This window comes from Cyprinodon tularosa, unplaced genomic scaffold, assembly GCF_016077235.1.
Source record: "Cyprinodon tularosa strain WSP-4 unplaced genomic scaffold, ASM1607723v1 ctg3, whole genome shotgun sequence".
Classification (NCBI taxonomy): Eukaryota; Metazoa; Chordata; class Actinopteri; order Cyprinodontiformes; family Cyprinodontidae; genus Cyprinodon; species Cyprinodon tularosa.
The window spans coordinates 3365189-3371412 of NW_024039007.1; the positions used below are offsets into that span (position 1 = coordinate 3365189).

Here is a 6224-nt window from a genome sequence, read left to right on the forward strand (position 1 = left end):
GACTCACACTATCCTTTTGTGTTATCGTGGACTCTAAACGATCATGTTAAGTTTTTACTCGTTTTCTGTGAAGATGCAGCTCATCCAGGATTGCTGCTGCATGAATCCTGGCTGAAATCAAGAGAAAATATTGCACTGCAGCAAACATTGAATCACTGCACTGGCTTACTGTTAGTAAAAAGAAAAAAAAATCAAGCTTATACCTGGTTTATATACTGTAACTAAGCGACTTTGGGCCAAATATATCTCAGATGCTTCTCAGGTATGACCCATCAAGACCCCACAGGATTCCACCTTCGTCAGTGTTTCCTGCTATACCAGAGCTGAGTACATGGGAGGTAGCATTTAGTTTCATCCTTCCATTATATTTTTTCCATCCAATTTAGTGCGGCAAGCATGTTTTCAGTTCCCTGTATATACTGAATAACAGAGCATCTAATAAACTTAAATACTGAAGAATCTGTTCAGAAAACCTGAAGTTTGTAGAAACGAATGGATTCTTTTAGGCTGGAAAGGGAAACCTTAGTTTACTGCAGGCTTCTCATAAAAGTTACAGATTACTTCATCAGTTCATTTTCATCTGGTCTTATCAGTGGAACTGAGATTTGCATTTTAATATTTATTTTATGTGATATTAAAATTTTACAGTCATTTGTTTATTGGTTGTTTTAAATGTCATGTTCCTTTATCTTTATTTCAGGGAGATAAAAAGATTGACAGGATTTATTTTCCTGTAAATCCCTTTAAATTGTCTTACATATGAATGGTGCTTTAGATATAACTTGCCTTGCCTTTCCTACTTCCAGTTCTATCAATTTAAACCAATAATTTTACATCTTTTCAACCATCAAAATTAAGAAACATCTTTCAGCTTGGTTTCTCTGTATTCTTGCCAAATTTATAAAGGATAATCATGATTGCAGCAGGTCTTGAAAAGACTTGCTGCATCTTCTTCTAACATAAAGCGCAGTGAACAGCAGGCTATTACTGACTATTAATGTAATTCTTTTACATCAGAAATCACACAAACTCGCAAGGCAGCTACGACATAAAATGTGCATCTGTTCATGTGACTCCCTGGTATCTTTTTTGTCTTTTCAGGGTGGCTGCCCGGTCCTGCTCCTTACCGGTGGAACCTGGCTCATCTGGTCGGACCAGCATGGGCTTCATTCTTTCTTGAATGAGACTCTTGTAGAAGCCAAGCCCAAAAAACACTATATAAGCACGTCTTACAACTCCAGTCACTCAGTCTAGGCAGGGATAAAACCAAGGAGCACTACTGCTGTCAAGGGAAAGGGACAGCTTCTACAGGTAAATACTCTTTGATCCAGAAGTGTTTGTCTTGGGCCTCTGTTCTACTTTTTTTTTGACTGATTTACTCTGCAGCAGGTTTTAACTTTAGAAATCTGCAGCAAAACTGATATTATTATTCTTTTAACAAAGCTGTTTCCTTTTTTTCTCACGCTAGTGGGATCCAAAGATGGAAGAACAGGAATAAAGAAAAAAGGAAAGTCATTCTGATCAAGTGGTTCTCAACAGTTCAACAGTTCTTGAGAAAATTGTGAAATGTTTAGGACCACTTGAGCAGTCGGACAAATGCTGCCAACGATTCTCTCTAACATAACAAGAGGCCTGACTCTGGACCATGTTGGAAACGGCTGCATCGTTGTTACCAATTTATTTTTCTTTATGCCAAGCTAAGGTTTCTCTGTCATTTTTTACCCGACTGTCACAGCAGCACCTGCAGTTCTGGAGCTGAGGGGGACAGTAAAAATGATCATGGCTCGGTGATTTTATTCTGCTGGCACATAAGCAACATTTTAACGGCTCTGTTGCTGCATAGAGCTCATTTTTTTCCACTGCTTTTCTGTTCCCACTTTCCAGAGGTACTGATTAAAACAAGTCAATAAAGAACCATTTGTCTCTGATGAGTCTGTGGGGGGTGATAGACCCTGGGTCTGCTGGGAGAGTCACTGTCCAGAGCTCTGGAAATTGTTTTTGTGCTAAAATGGCAAATTCACTCACTTGATGGAAAGATGTCTTCTTTTTTTGTGATGTGAAGCTATTTGATATTTAAGAAAAGTGCTTTTAATGTATCAGCAAAGTTTTGATTGAACTACCTAGTAAATTATTAAAGGTTAAATTTGAAACAGAAATATTTGCTTTCAGGTGCATTAAAAAAAATGACACAAAAAATCCAATCTCATATTTTCTGAGCAGTCACCCCCCCCTTAAAGTGCATCAATCATTTATGAAAACGCTGTGCACCACTTATCCACCCCTTCACTTTTTTAGACCCCCCTCTTCTCTCTCTGCTTTTTTTTTATTTTGATCTCCTCCATATGCACCAAGAAATATCAATATTTGCTAAACGTTTCCCTCAAAGCCTGACCGCGCACCGGGGGAGCCGCGCAGGAGAGGGGAAGACACGCAGAGAGGCATTAATGAGAAGCCCTGAGCGCTTTAAGCGTCCATGCGCAGGGACATGGGCAGCAGATGTAGAGGCGCAGGCAGTCCCAGGGGGGCATCCCAAGGGGGGAGTCACTGAATTTCATCAGCAGAAAGTGGGATCTGGACCTCCTGGAGAGAAGGAGGAGAAGAGGGGTCCAATAAATGATTTTAATGGTATACAATCATTATCCCAGTGACAGCTGAAATCATCCAAACTTTACCTCTCTGCATTTCTTACCTCTCAGGACTCTCTTGTTGCATAAACACTGACCAGTTTCTTGGTTAGGAAAGATCAGAAAATGTCCAAACTCTTTGTCCTCCTGTGAAGTTTTTACATTTCTTGAATTAATAATCATCCATTACACAGAAAAGGAGCGTAGTCGTCATCCCCTCACGTTGCGTCCAGTTCAGCGCTCAGATCAAGCAACTCACGCTGTAAACTATGGCGTTACATTTATGTCATAACCAACGCGAGCAAAACAGCTGCGCCCGTACAAGATGTATTACGGTACAAGAGGGTACTACCAAATGGAAAAACAAACATGGTAGCCATCGAATGAATAAAAAAAACACTTTAATGGAATTACAAAATCTATGTCTACACACACACACACACACACACACATATATATATATATATTGTACTAAATTAGACTTAGACAACTGCCATTGTGTGTCATTTTGACAAGGTCTTGTGTATGTATATATATATATATATATATATATATATATATATATATATATATATATATATAATATATATATATATATATATATATATATATATATATATATATATATATATATATATATATATATATATATATATATATATATATATATATATATATACTGTGTGGCAGCCCACTGCTCCCCAAGGGGATAGGTTGAATTTAATTAATTGCAGTATTTTATGAGTGCCCCCTGGTGACTAAATATTTAACAGCAGTTCATAGTTGGAGCTAGAGATTGGGTTTGGGCAAAGACCTTCCAACATAAGCAACTTGGAGCTCATCACCAAGAATGAGTGACGATGCCATTGGAGACATACCGGAATCCTTTCAGTTATTTATAAATGGTTCAGTTGCTCTATCGCCAATAATCATTTTTTTTCCATTGATCACGAAAGGCACAACTGGTATTTTATGCACCAGTGGTGTTCTAGAAGGATGTCTTTCCATTAGTGCTGTGATTTAAATGTCACCCCATAACCTAAAAACATTAAGGCTGCTTTACATAGAAGAAATCAGATGTATTAGACAATTCAGTAAGCATCTCCTTAGTCACTGACAAATATATTTAATACTGTACGTGTGATTTTTTGGCCGCTGACAAGTTGCTGCTTAGAGTGTTTACTCTGGTTCCTATGAATAAAATTGTTATAAAATTTTTATCTGATTCTTAATCCATAAAGAACTGTTCCATTACAAACTAAAATATGTTTATTTTTGTTTAATTTAATGTTAAATGATCATATATTATAGGATGGTAAATAAAGTAGGTTATGTGAAATGAAAGCAAAAATGTACATTGCAGTTTGAAAATGAAAATTAGTAAATTGGACCAAAATCAAATAATGACATGCCAACGATTATGGTTTTACCCTCTGCACATTATTGTTGCACTCTGTGCAGCCTATTCTTGTAATCACCTTTTATGCTTTGCCCTCATTATGCAGGGTACTGAGATGGCCTGTTGGTCAACTGTAGACAAGTAATCCTTCAGCCATAAGATGTATTTTTTTCCCCCTTTATTAAAAACCTTTTTTTAATTGTTCTGCTTTAACATTCGGACAAGAAAGAAGTTGGATTTTTTTATATTCCAAGATATTTAATCAAAATGAACAAAAAGCTTGATATGAATATGCCATGAATCTAACCTTAAACAGAACTTTTTTCTGTCATTGGTTTGAATTACAGAAAGAGAAACCATAGTAATAATTTATTAAAAGCAATCTACAAAGTTGAAAACTAAAAACCATATAAAATAAAAATCTCAACGTTTCCTGGATACAAGAGTCTTATTTTGAAGGCTTGTTGACCAGAAAGAGAAAAAGGAGACATCACTGTGTTCCTTGTGCAATAGGAGAAAACCAGCCTGCAGGATTCTGTGTGTGGTTACAGGCAGGATTGCCACTGTGTTTTACATCTTCGTGAGGGGGATGATAGAGCAGGTCATCACAGCCTGACGGGGGGGGGGAGCTTATAGCAGAGAGAGAGGGGGGAGGCTCAGTGAGAGAGGGAGAGTTGGGTGATGAGATGGAGAGAGGCAGGAGATCAGTGCGCAGCAGAAGCACAAGGTGATCCTTGTTCGCTCTTGGACCTGCTGCAGCATCAGTCACACATCAGGCATGAACAGCCTGAGGATCGCTTAAAAAAGTAGATAAACACAGTGGATACAAATCCGGTGGATTGTACTTCCCTCTCTCTCGGACCCACCACTGGAAACCCGGGGGTTCTTTTTTACGCACACGTGCTCAACACAATTCCCTGGATGTTGGGATTAAAACACCTATCGGATCTCTTCTGGCGAAATAAGACTAGTGAATCCCATGGATCTAAACACCAAATAGGATTAAAATCTGTTTTAGGGCAGCGCATCCATCTGGCATGGCTTTACCAAACTCACCGGGCTCTCCAGAAGCAGGGAAGCCCAGTCCCAACGTCATAGACCTCGGAACTATCTTTGTTGACTCGGACATTATATTTGGATTTACAAGTCACCTGCTAAGAAGAAAAACTAAGGTAAGGCTAACGGGGATGAATAACTGTATAGTAGGAAAACAGTTAGGATGCGGACAAATGATGCGCGTATGGAGCGCTCCTCTCTGGGACTATGATCCCTTTTCTTAACCTCAGATCAGTTTAAAATCAGTTCTTATTTTTTTTGGAGGGAATTTAAATTAATTTTAACACCTTTATCTATTTTTACTCTGAGAAATATATGGTAACAATTACTCAAATCACAGCAAAGATACAATACCAGGATAAATAAAGGAAACGGGTTATTTTAAAATACTCTAAACATGTTTATGAAATCCTGTAATAGAATAATATAATTTAAAATTCTATATTCTGTGTATATTTTAAAGCTTAAACCAAAGATGCATAAATTATCCCTTTTAACTCCACAACAAATAGACAACATGTATTTTATATTTTCTGTGTTTACTTCTGGGTTTATCTGACCATATAATCTGTAATATAAAATGACAAGTACAAGACTAAAGGTAAAGCCATTTAAGGGTTGGTCACTGTGGCTTACATCACCCGCATGAAAAATTCAAAGTTTACTAATTAAATATTAAACCCACAGTGCGCCCTCTCGAACAGTCAGAGACACGCTGTTTCGTTATTAATCCACACGATGGCGCCAGAGTCCCATTAAAGACGCTCACAGACGCGCTGGTTCACGCTATTAAACTCCTTTTTTGTTGGAGAAACGCAAAAGCATTTCAAATATATATATTTTTTCATAATAGAAGATTAAAATAAATAAATCATTCACTTTTATTTTACTTCCATTAGATCCTTATTTTGGCATAATTTGATAAATGTACCCTTTTTTTTCTTGTGTTTTCTCATGTAGTCTAAAGATTTTGTAACCTTCTAACAAGTGGTCGTAATATGCATTTAAATAATCAAACTATTGTGAGAAGTTTCAATCTTCGTTCAAATACAGAGATTTTACCGCTGGAGAGAAAGTTTATTCAGCCCTCCCATTTTAGCAGGATATACCGCCTCCCCATTGATGTGCCAAAACTCCTGCGCAGC

At 37.5% G+C, this 6224-nt stretch overlaps 1 long non-coding RNA gene across 1 annotated transcript; it reads left to right on the plus strand.

The window, feature by feature from the left end:
• Nucleotides 1-1255: 1255 nt before the first annotated feature.
• LOC119787557 lies at nucleotides 1256-2156 on the plus strand. Its single transcript, XR_005281329.1, has 2 exons — nucleotides 1256-1311; nucleotides 1469-2156. It is a non-coding gene; the product is annotated as an uncharacterized LOC119787557 (long non-coding RNA).
• The last annotated feature ends 4068 nt before the right edge of the window (nucleotides 2157-6224 follow it).